Source organism: Prionailurus viverrinus, chromosome D1 (genome assembly GCF_022837055.1).
Source record: "Prionailurus viverrinus isolate Anna chromosome D1, UM_Priviv_1.0, whole genome shotgun sequence".
Lineage (NCBI taxonomy): Eukaryota > Metazoa > Chordata > Mammalia > Carnivora > Felidae > Prionailurus > Prionailurus viverrinus.
The window spans coordinates 36,229,770-36,242,878 of NC_062570.1; positions in this window are offsets into that span (position 1 = coordinate 36,229,770).

The following is a 13,109-nucleotide window of genomic DNA, read 5'->3' on the forward strand; positions in this document are numbered from 1 at the left end:
ACATAATCCCATTCCTCAGGTACCTCCATGTTCTGTCTTGAATCTTTGGGAAAATCTCTCCCACTTAGAAGGTGTAAAAACACTGATCCTTGTTCAAGGGGCAGAGCTAAGAAAACAGGTCATATTAAGAGCAAGAGATAAGCCTACGTTCCTTCAGCACATGCATTATTTTTCAAAATAAACATTTAAAGACTTAATCTGCAATGTTCTCATCAATGTATTATTGGTTATGAACCCCTTTTAGTTTATTCACTACCTGTGAGCTAATCATCATTTTATATCCCATGTGTTTTATGGAAAATCATTTAAATTACTACCGTTATTTTCATTTTTCCAATAGCATAAAAATCTTACGCAATTTGTGCAGACCTGTTTAAGTGGACTTATGGTAAAGTAATATAAGTTTAAAAAGTACCACATGTGAGGGTAAATGAGCAAATAAGGGTACCTCAAACAAACTTATTAAAAAGAAAAAAAAAGGTTTGACAAAATATAGAACAAAAATATTTGATCAATGTCTGTTTAAATCTAGATTCTGTTTCTCTTATGAATAATTACAATTTAATTTTTCCCAATAATGGCAAAATTATGTCTATCTTAAAACTTAGATTTAGATCAGGGAGAAAACCAAACTTTTTCAGGAACTAAATTATAAGGAATTCATAAGGAACTACAATTCCTTCAATTCATAAGGAGCTACAAAGTTTTGGGCAACAACAAAGAGAGATGATATCCTGCAGAGTTCTAAATTCAAAATCCAGCCCTTCCACTTTCTAGCTGCCCTGGGCAATTATTTTTTATTTTAATTCCAAGGGATTATATTGTCAAAATTGGGACAATAATAATAAAACATACTTCCTACACTGACTTTAGAAATTAAATGAGTTGATATATGTAAAAAGGCTATTACCAAGTGTTTATTAACTGAAATAAAAGAACACAAACAAAAAACAGAGAATAATTGAGAAAAGCCAAGTTTCCTGTAATGTAGCTAGACTCTGCCAAATTCTCTTTTTTTAACTAAAATTCTTACCAATCTTTCACTCTATCTCCTCCCTTCCCTTTTCTTCCTTCCTTTTTTTCCTGCTTCCCCCACTCCCTACCTTATTTACACACACATGCACACACATTATTAAATACAACACTAAGATTATTATTATTAAAGATGAAGAAATATGGGACTTATAATTCATCTTAGTAGGATTTCTTACTATCAATATTTTCACATTTATATATATATATATATCATATATATATACAGCTCTGTAAATTCTGTTGGTTTGAGGTTCTCATAGGCCACAATGTTTCTCCTTGCATTTATCCTGGGTTCTCTTCCTATGGAATCCCTAATGATTATATGGCTAGTTGGGCAGCATATCTGGTATGTGGCCAATAAGTCTAAAAATACACCAGTGTAAGCAAAAGAGTTCATGTGCAGAAGATGTCAGGGTTTTGAAACATTTTGAAAGCTATACAAAGCATTTGAAACATCTGTTCTTATCTGTTATGTAGATAAAATGATGAAGTTTTCAAAGGCAGAATTTGACAAAATGTAACAAAGGAGAAAAATAAAATTTGGGAAACATGAGAGGTTATTTCAATCTGCTCAAGAGTTAAACTTAGAGCAGAAAATATTATTTAAATTGCAAATGTCAAAAATTAGTGAGAAAGCATTTAGAAATAACAACATTTGTTTTCAGCACATCTATGTGCTAATATTAATTAACAAAGGCTTAAGTTAGAACTTTCCATCTTCTGAATAAATGAATAGATAAAAGTATCCTCATCCAAGGAGGTAATACCCAGCCACGATCAATAAAAAGTACATGGCAATATCAAGGGAGAATGATCACATATTGACTAAGCAGAGATGGGCTGTCTCTTTATATATATATATATATATATATATATATATACATATATATATATATATATATATTTTGTTTTTTGTTTTTTGATAGAGAAAGAGAGAGAGAGCAGGGGAGGGGCAGAGTGAGAGGGAGACACAGAATCTGAAGCAGGCTCCAGGCTCTGAGCTGTCAGCACAGAGCCTGATGCAGGGCTCAAACTCAGGAACTGTGAGATCATGACCTGAGCCAAAGTTGGACAGTTAACTGACTGAGCCACCCAAGCACCTTTGGGCTCTCTAACTCTTGAACTTTTTTGTACAAATAAGTCAGGCTTATTTTTACAGGTTTGTTCTAAGAACATTGTGATTTTATACCCAAAGGTATTAGTAGTAAAAGTATTTTTGAAGGAAAAAAAAAACCACAATAATTTTGCTCATCTAGAATTTGTCTTCTAGCTTTCAAAAAGTTGGTGTTTCTCAGGGTCAGGCTTTGAGTCCAGTATTATTTCACTGTTTTTATTGAGTAAAAGTTAAACATTTTATAAATTGTTCCCTCACTATAAAATTGCTTGGGGGCTCTATACTGCTAGGATTCTGAATGATAATATTATATTATGAAAATGTCCTGATTTTTTAAGAGTAAACAAATAAAATACTGCATTAGATTGAATTATGTTGAATTCTAGGGCTAGGTCTAGCCAATATGTACATAGTATTGTAATTTCCTCCAATTTTCTGTATCATATCTGTTTGTAAACTCTCCAGACAGCTGAATCTCTGGTCTCTGTTTAAAATGTATTGCCTTGCTTGGTTGCCCTTTGGAGATTTATTGAGCAAATAATTTTTGCTTTCTGCTACTGTGCAGAAACTGAATCTTTGCCATTTTCTAATTTCAAGCAGAACATGATTTTCTATGGGTTTACATTACAAAATACTAAGGAAGCAATACCCAAACCCTCCTGATTTTTAACTTTTTTTTTCTCTTTCCTTATGCAGTTCTTTAATGAAAAATTCAGATTCATTTCCATGTCCTCTGTGGTAATATTCATTGCAAACATCATTACGGATGTGAGGTCTCTCCCTTAATTAAGAACTAAAAGGCTTCATTTCCTAAAACAAAGCATGTGGCAGGTTTTATTGATCTGGTCTGTGTCGCCAGCTGAACACATTAGCAGAGGTTATTGATTACTCTAGCGGTAATGAGCTTGGGTTCCTTGTCAGGTGAAGTCCACATTCCTTGGGAGCATTTTCTTGAAACGGGCTAATATGGAAGTACATGTTCACTATGATATATGATTCAGCAGACTTTTAAAGCTTTATTGCCAATGAATCATTCTTTAAAAATATAACAGCAGTCATTAAAAAGGTTATTTTCCAGTCATTATCTTTTTATAATTTCTTCTGAATGCTAATGATGCACTTATGAATAGATGCTAAGCCATAACAAGTGTAGCATTAAAGAAATGTGATCACATATGGCTCATACTGCTTTTAATAAGTTCTCAAGTAACCATCATCATTATCTTCTGAGGACCAGCCTGGGCAACTTAACTAGTTCAACTTCACCACTATCAGTAGTCATGATCTCCATCCAGTATTTGGATAATAGTTGATGAAAACATCTTTGTGAATTGATAACCAATGAGAAATGGTAATCTGGGTAGTAAATGTCAGCCACATTTTTTAAGAAAAATTATAGCAACTTCTTCATTAAGGGAAATGCTTTAGATAAACACTGCTAAAATATATTTCACCCCAAGATTTCTATTCAAGTAAAAGACCCAGTACATTACTTATTAATCCATTCAGGTGGAATATTGCCAAATGGGATGAATAAAAGCAGTAAGGGGACTTGTTCTCCTTTTGACAAAATAGCATAAAGCTTAAAGGTGATTGGAATTGGAATTCTTGGATAAGTATAGATATGTGTTCAGCCAAAGGAAACTGAGTAATCTTACAAAAACAAACAAATGTTTTGTTTTGTTTTGTTTTCAAAAATGCCTTTGGGAAATCATTTGAATATTTGAGTTTTGAATTGCTACTTCATTACAGAGAAATTAAAATGACCTGAAGGGGGAAATTGTATCCTGCTAAATGGAAGGGAGAGATCCTGACTAAGAAGTACAACCAATGAAAATACTAAGTGATGTTATTTGGAGCCTGGAATTTCACGTTGATTTTGGAATTTGAGGAAAATGATTTTACTTGGAACCTTCAATCCTTTTATAGTTTGCTGAGAAGTTTCTGTTCAGTCATTGAAATATGTTACAGTGCCCTCTGGACCCTCTGTCAGACAAAGAAAACATCTACATTTCGCCTCTGACCATTTCTGCAACACCTGACTGGAAGAGCAAAATTGTTTCTGACTTTTGAATCAATCCAATCCCCAACCCCCATCACCCCATGAAAAAGCTTTCCACAAAACATAGGTAATATATGTTGTTTCTATCTCTGGTGGGTTTTATACTGTGTGTGCCCCTAATGGAGTGAGACATAAATTTAATGGAGATTTAAACAAAACAAACAAATTAGTATGCTATTTATAATTTAGAGTTGAGATCACCTTTGAAAGATGGACAAAATTGATATTTGGTCATGTGGAATCAGTTGCAGGTGTCTGAAGCCAGATTTATCAACACAGCCACAGAATTTTGGTGTCAAATTCTTATCCAGATAAAAAATAGTTCCTTTGAAACTTACTTACTTGGCTTATTTACATGTCATTTTGTATTGATTAGATTGCCATATTAATTGACAAATTTTTGCCCAGAATACATTTTTTTTTCTGAATGATTTAGTATCTGCTAGGCAGTATCAGTAAAAACATCTTGTATTAGTATGACAAATAGATCTACCTCATGCCAAAAGTACTATAATCTTCAGCATTGGTTAAGGGTGACAGGCTATACATTACACCCATTTTTTTTTTAGTAATACCATGATTTTTAGTGGAGGTGGCCCAATTCTTATAAATAAAAATCTAAGACTTTAAATCTAATTCAATGGTGCTTAATATTTCACTACAACTCTGCCTCAACTTTGAGAAAGAAAGAATAAGATGGTAGGAATTCTACTTATTTATAAAATCATCACAAAAAAGTTGCTATACTTTATTGAGGACCAAGTAAAAAGCAGTAATAGAACACATCTTCTCTCCTCAACAATGGACACAGCGTATATGAGGTGCTAAAAGGAGTTTTAGTGTTCACAATATAAGTGAGGTATGAATAGCCTAGTTGGTGAAGAGTAGCAAGTATAAATAAAGGACTGTAAAATAAAGCATAAACGGAAAATTTAGAAAAAAAACTTGCCATTTTTTAGCTGAGAAAGAAAAGAGATTTATTAAATGTGTTGTAGTCTCTGAAAGAAATAATGTGATGTAGAATAAGAAATATTCATTCATTAGGAGAGATAGGAAAAAAATGAGTTAGTTATTTGCTCTTCAAGGATGTACAGAGGTAAAGTATAAGTTCTTCAACACAAAATCTCAGTGTCTCCATGATCTTGTCCTACTCTCAATGTGGTGCATTTGCAATCACACACACACACACACACACACACACACACACACACACACACACCAGTACAATAGCGGGGGAGTAACATTTTTGTTTCTTCCACAAGCACATTATACTTTTTTCCAGTTCTCCTTGTCCTGTTCTCTCTTCTTAGAATGTCCTCTATTCCATCTTTACTTGTCAAAGTTGCTCCCATGGTTAATGGCCCAAATCCAAGAAGGCTCCTGACTTATGGAATAATAATAAAGCTTTCTGTACTGTGTTGTCCTCGCTAGTCTTTTTTACACTGAATCACATTATATCTCACTTTATAGTTTATACAGAGCATGTGTCACCTTTTCAGGTCTGAACATTCTGCCAATACAATTTCTGAAATATACACCTCTGTTTCTCTCTGAATATCTGGAATAAATCTTTGCAAGTAGAAAATATTTATTTTGAATAAAATTAAAATGATTACTTAGAATGTCCTTTCTATCCAAACAGGCTGCAGTTTAAACACTGTAAGAGGGTTTTGCTTAGTTGTTAGGTGTTCTCTCATCCAATATAACACACATTACATGCAGTAGTATTTTCTAACTTGAAACTTGGGAATACCACTTTCCTGCCTTCCCCCTTCCTTTTTTTCCTCATTCAGGCTCTGGATTTTATTTTTCCTTATTATCCTTATTATCCTAATTTCCAGATTTTTCCTAATGTCAGCCTTCCATTGCATCTGCAGTACGACTTGTCAGTAACCAGTAGGGAAGATCTGGGTTCAAACTTTGCTTTTTAATACTTAAGCATTCTGTAGTACTTTGTAAGCTATTTGCCAGGTTTCAGTCTCCTTATCTGCCTCATAGGTTTTCTTTGAGATTTAAATGAATAATGCATGTGAAACATTGAGCAGAGTGCCTGGTACATAGTAAAAATTTGGTAACTGCAAGTTTTATTATTAATAATAATTGTGATGAAATTATTTGGACTTCTCTTCAAATCCATCTTTGGAAACAAACTTAGGTAGATAAAACATTGAAGTTTTGATCTGTATTAATCACATGACTGTAAGGCAGCTTAAACTCAGTTGCTGTGAAAAATATTAATTTCTGCCAAGGAATTAATTTGATATAATAAGATAATGTACAAAGTATGATTTTTAAAATTCAAGAGGTCATCCTAATTATAATCTGTTACAATGGAAATATTTGCTCATTCTAGTCACAGAATCCATAGAATTATAACACTGTTAATCCAGAAGAGAATATTTTATTTTAAAAATGAGAAAACTACTAAAAAAAGGGTATTCTAGGAATGATACAGGCTTTGAAATATGATTAACCTGAATTTACATCTTTATTCTACTATCTTCTAATTTACAATCATCTACCTAAGTCTCAGTTTCTTTATCTTTAAGTGGGTATAATAGCACCTAATAGAAATGCTAGGATTAAAAAAAAAGGATTATATTAAAATAGCCTGTAATTTTTTAACTTTTATTTATTTTGAGAGAGAGCACAAGTAGGGGAGGAGCAGTGAGAGAATCGAGAGAGAATCCCAAACAGGCTTTGCACTGTTGGCATGGAGCCTGATGCAGGGCTCAAACTCAAAAGACACTTAACTGACTGAGCCACCCAGGCCCCCCAAAGAGCCTATTTTTTAATGTTTATTTATTTATTTATTTTGAGAGAGAGAGAGAGAGAGAGAGAGAGAAAGAGAGAGAGAGAACCAGCACACACATGTGAGTGGGGGAGGGGCAGAGAGAGAGGGAGAGAATCCCAATCCCAGGCAGGCTCCGCCCTGTCATCTCAGAGCCCAACATAGGGCTCGATCTCACAAACCATGAGATCATGACCTGAGCTGAAATCAAGAGTCAGACACTTAGCTGACTGAGCCACCCAGCTGCCACAAAAGAGCCTATTTTTGTGTGTTAATTATATTACTTTATTGACAAATGTCAATATCCTCCCTGTCAAACACATACAGCACATGCTCTCGCATGCACACCCACACATACAGATACTGATGTGTTGATGAGTTGTCTGATATCCATATCAGACCTAACTCTTATTCTTTGTCGTCTAGAATAAGTCCACTTAATAGTACATAAATGATGTATTGAATAGGGTCTAATGCATACGTGTATGTTTAAAAAATAAATCCTTTATTATTCTGAAGTTATATACCAGTTTCTGGACTATAGCCTCCACTAATTTAATACTCTGGAAAAAATAATTTGTAGCATAGTATCATTAAATCATCTTGCCTCATTAGTTTAAAAGAAGGAAATAGTGTATATTATCTAATGATATAACTTTGAGTTACTGCATTCTACCTACCCGATCTTATTGTCAACTGTTGGAACCTGATTCACACCTTTCCCTACTCGTTTGCTTCTATTCAAATTTGTCACACCAATCAACTTTTTATATTGTAAATCAGCTAATTCCAACCGTTCAAACTTCTCATGGAAGTCAATAGTTAGTTGATGGTATTTATCTTAAATCAATTCATATAGTTTTATTATAGCAAGAGTACTGATTATCCAATAAATAAGCCTCTTTAGACTGCAGCAGAGAACAAAGCTGTAATAATGTGTATGGGGGTGATGGAGTCTTCTGGCCATCCTTATAGAAGATATCCACTAGAGTCACACAGAAGTGATGGTTTTGCACCCTGCTACAATACACATTCTTAAACGGGCCTGTGTATGAAATTGAGAGAGTGAGAGGCCTATATGCTGGTTAGGCAGCCACAGGGTAAAGAGAAGAAAGTGACCTCTACATCCATAGTGAAGACCCTTCATCCTCTTCTTGTATATAATAAATTTTAAAATAAACAGCTTAAACTCCATTACTGGCATGCTTTAGCCATGGCATGCTTCATGACCATTTTGCAGACAATTATTGGACTCTAATTTGAAAACTAAATATGAATACAGATTTTTTTAAAAAATCCATAACAGGGGAGCCTGGATGGCTCAGTTGGTTGAGCGTCCGTCTCTTGCTTTCAGCTCAGGCTCAGGTCATGATCCCAGGAGTGTGGGATCAAGACCCATCTTGGGCGTCACACTGAGCACGGAGCCTGCATAAGATTCTTTTGTCTCTCCCCCTGCCCCTCTCTCCTGCTCACCTGCATGCTCTCACTCTCTAAAGAAAAGAATAAGGAAAAACAATAATAATCCATGACTCCATGACATAAAGCAAAGTGTTAAGCCTTTCTTTTTTTTCTTAAATATTAAGCCTTTCAATTCTACGGACAGGGAGACAAGATAATACAGATTAACCAAACAAATGTTTATTCTGTATGTTAAGGTTAAGAAATAACTGAAAGACTAAAAAAGCCTTTTTGTCCTCTGATACTACTTTTGAAGGAATAATATATTAACAGTACAGTGACTTTTTTGTTTAAAACATGTGTTGGGGTGCCTGGGAGTCTCAGTCGGTTAAGCGTCTGACTCTTGGTCTTGGCCCAGGTCATGATCCAATGATTTGTGAGTTTGAGCTCCATGTCAAACTCTGTGCCGACAGCATAGAGCCTGCTTGGGATTCTCTCTATCTCTGCCTCTCTTTCTCTCTCTCACTCTCTCTTTCTCTCTCAAAATAAATAAATAATTTTTTAAAAAAATAAACATGTTGTTTTATCTCATATAAACTTTAGCTATAGTTTCCACTAGGTGTTTTTCATTTGATATTCTTAATACACTGAAGAAGTTTTCATTTGACTTAAATGATTCACGGAAATATAATCTGATCCTCAATATATATTATATACTTACTTATAAATTATTATATTCACATAAGAGAATATTAATCAAAATTCAGAAACTATAGTAACTTGCAATAATATGACTTAATCTAGCAATATAACAGTAGAGGGGATATACTAGCAAATGTTTACACATATTGTATATCTTTCAAATAAATAAAAGAAATAATCGTTTTAAGAATACATACAGATCAAATAAAATACATATAAAAAAACTAAAGAATGGTGAAAACAGGGTGTAAGGTGGTGCTTCCATTGGTGAAAGGCAGGAGGATGGCTTGGTGGAAGGCACTGCAAAGTTAGATGTAGATTATTATTGATCCTATATTTTGAGATGAGTGCTGGAGTTTGGGTATTTCCAATGGCCAAAGCTAAAATTTGACTATCAAAATAAATAATGGAGTAACATATTATAGCACAAAGGAGGAAATATGTCCATGTAGATCTAAATAAACAGTTAAATAATTAAATGGGAAAAGATAGATGTATCTCTTATACAGAAGAATTCCCAATAATTTATGTAGCTCCTTTTCTCTACAGGAAGGGACCTAACCTCTCCTCCCATCTTGAATTAGGATGCTTCATTACTTGTTGTCAAAGAGTAGAGTATGGAAGAGGAAGGAGGGGAAGAAATAAACTTACAATGAAGAAAGCCGGCAAATACTACCTCAGCCAGGTGATCAAAGTTAACATAATCAATAGAAGGTCATATTGACAGGATGAACTTTGGACATGATGTGATTAAAATGGCTCCTTACCTCTGTGGTTTTCCACTCACAAACCAATGTGCTCAAACCAATCATAAGAAAAGCAACAGGCAAACCCAAACTGAATGTGTCAGTCTGCTCAGGCTGCCATCACAAAATATCACAGGCTTAGTGACTTACCCAACAGACATTTATCGTCTCACATTTATGGAGGCTCAAAGTCCAATATTTAGGTGCTTGCAGTGTTGATTTCTGGTGAAACTCTTCCTCTTGCAGATGGCCTCTTTCTCACCATATCCTCTCATGGCCTTTCCTCTGTGCACCCACACATCCTCTTATAAGAACACCAGTCTGATTGGATTAAGGTTCCACCTTTATGACCTAATTTAACTTTAATTACATAATCCAAGGCCTTGTCTACATATACAGTCCCATTAGAGGTTAAAGTTCAACATGTGAATCTGGGTGGGAGGAGGGCACAATTCAGTCCATAATATTGAAGAATGTTATTGGAAAATTAAATTGCAATCCTCAAAACAAGGACATCAAGGATAAGGGAGATCTGAGAAACTGTCACAAATCAGAGGAAGTTGTATAAAATAATGGCTAAATGTAATGTGGTACCCTGGATGAAATCCTGAAACAGAAAAGGATATTGGGGGAAAACTTACGAATTCTAAATAAAATGTTCAGTTTAATTAATAGTAATGCACCAATGTTTGTTTTGTATCGTGATGTTTCATACATGGTGAGGTTTGGTGTTAGCAAAAGGGAAAAGTGAATGAGAAGTATACAGGAATTATATGCATTATATTTGCAACATTTCTATAAATCTGAAATTATTAAGTTTAAAATTTTATCAGTAAGGGGCGCCTGGATGGTTCAGTCAGTTAAGTGTGCGACTTTGGCTCAGGTCATTATCTTAAGGCTTGTAGTTCGTGCCCGTTTTGGGCTCTGCATTGACAGCTCAGAGTCTGGAGCCTGCTTCCAAATTCTGTGTCTCCCTCTGCCCCATCCCTGCTTGTGCTCTATATCTGTTTCTTTCAAAAATAAATAAACATTTAAAAAAATTAAAATTTTATCAGTAAAAGAAAATTTTAAAAATACTGATGGAGGACGTAAATAAAAAGAAACAAACAAAATTAAGCCATGCATAGGTTAATTAATAAGCAAGCTACCTAAAAAAGGATTATAATTGTATTGTGGCTCCCAAAGATTGCCTTCAAAGCCAGTAATTTTCTAGAGGTACTGACAGAGCTCAGAAAAATTTTTATATCTGTGGCTATGGTTTATTACAGAGAAAGGATATTGTTAAAATTTGCAAAGCAAAAGGATACATGGACAAAGTTCAAGAGAAATCAGTCACAAGCTTCTGGTTATTACCTTCCAGTAGGATTAAATGAAGAGGTGCTTGATTCTCTTGACAACTCACCTGAAGCATTGTCAAACAGGGTAGATCACCTAGTTTGGGTAATACTGGAGATCAGTCACATAGGCATACAGCACCAGCTTGACTGAATTCAACTAGTCAGCCTTCAGCACCCCAGTGGCCAAACATGATACAGGTGCCCAGGGCCACCGGCAACCCAGAACACTCAGATTCCACAGTTCGGAGCTGCTTAAGCTGTCCTCCTGAAGACAAGCCTGACCGAGGTAACCTGGACCTGCTGAGTTAACCCTTTCCTGCATATTCATTAGAGTCCTTGAAGTTCTCAGGAATATAATATAATGAATAAAAATTCAGTGTCATGGCGTATACACTTGACCCTATACAGTATAAAATCATAGGCAAGATATTCATGTAAGAAATACTTCCAATGAAGATACTTAGTAATTTAATAAACAAAAGGGAATCGCCACATAACCTCCCACAGAAAGAAACAATTATATTTAAGAAATGAAATTGACAGAAACACTATATGTTTGTTTGTTTGTTTGTTTGTTTGTTTGTTTGTTATCTTCCCAGTACAGCACCATTCATTTTTCCAATGACCTTTTCTTCCTGACTTAAATGAGAGTTTCCATGCAGAGCCCAACCAGCAAAATGCAGCTGCTCAAGTGGACACCCCACGGAAATAGCCTAATTAACTTGCTTCTTTAGAATTTTTTTTTTAATTTGGAACCACTGAGAATGAATTTAAATTCCTTACTTGTATGAAGTTGGGAAGTATAAGTTGTGGGTGTTGTGAGACTTTGTATATCAAGCGATGTAGAGGTAACCATGCAAAAGACAAAGGTTGCCAGGAACAAAGAGTTATGAAATGTAGAGCCACAGGTAAATCCAAATCCTTGATTCCACTTCAACTTGAAGTTCATTCATCCTGCTGTACTGCCTTTTGTCCAGTATCTTTTGATCTGAGTTATATATCAAGTTACCTTTCTGTGCATTATTACCAAATCAAATCCTTCCTAAAAGAATAAAGTTGAAGATTTCATAGAGGAAATGACCTTTAATTGAAGTTTTAAAAGATAATAATAACCAATATTTTTTTAGTATGTTCTATGTTTCAGACATAGTCTATATGCTGGGAACCCTTAGACTGATAAAATATGAATGATATTCTAAAGAGCTGACAGTAAAGTGGAAGTTAACATAAACAGATTAGAATAATTGAGCATGCTTAACACTATAAAGAATTATAGTAAAATAGTTAAAGCATGAGTCTGATTTTGCTCATAGAGAACAAATATATTCTAGGCATGAAGAATTCAAAGTGACTTAGATTTTACTTTAAAAATTGTAATAGTTGAGGGGCGCCTGGGGGGCTCAGTCGGCTGAGCATCCAACTTTGGCTCAGGTCATGATCTCACAGTTCGTGGGTTCAAGGCCCACATCGGGCTCTGTGTTGACAGCTCAGAGCCTTGAGCCTGCTTCGAATTCTATGTCTCCCTATCTGTTTCTCCCCTGCTCATGCTCTGTCTGTCTGTCTGTCTCTCTCTCTCTCTCAAAAATAAATAAACATTAAAAACATTTTTTAAAAAAATTGTAATAGTTGAAGTGTTGGAAGTAGCTGGGATTATTCAGAAAAAGTATATATATGTAACATGGGACCTAAGAAAACATTACTATTACAGAATGAGTTCTAGAAAATTAAAAGAAAAAAACAAATCAGTATCAAGAAAGAAAATGCAAGTCTGATATTTTCTAAAAAGATTTCAATGTTAGAATAAAAATAAATAAAATAAATAATGATTTATTTTAAATCATCCTTGGACATAACAAATGTTTTCATTTATACTAAATCCAATTCCCTAAAACTGGGTCTAATTTTTATGCCTTTACTATTATAC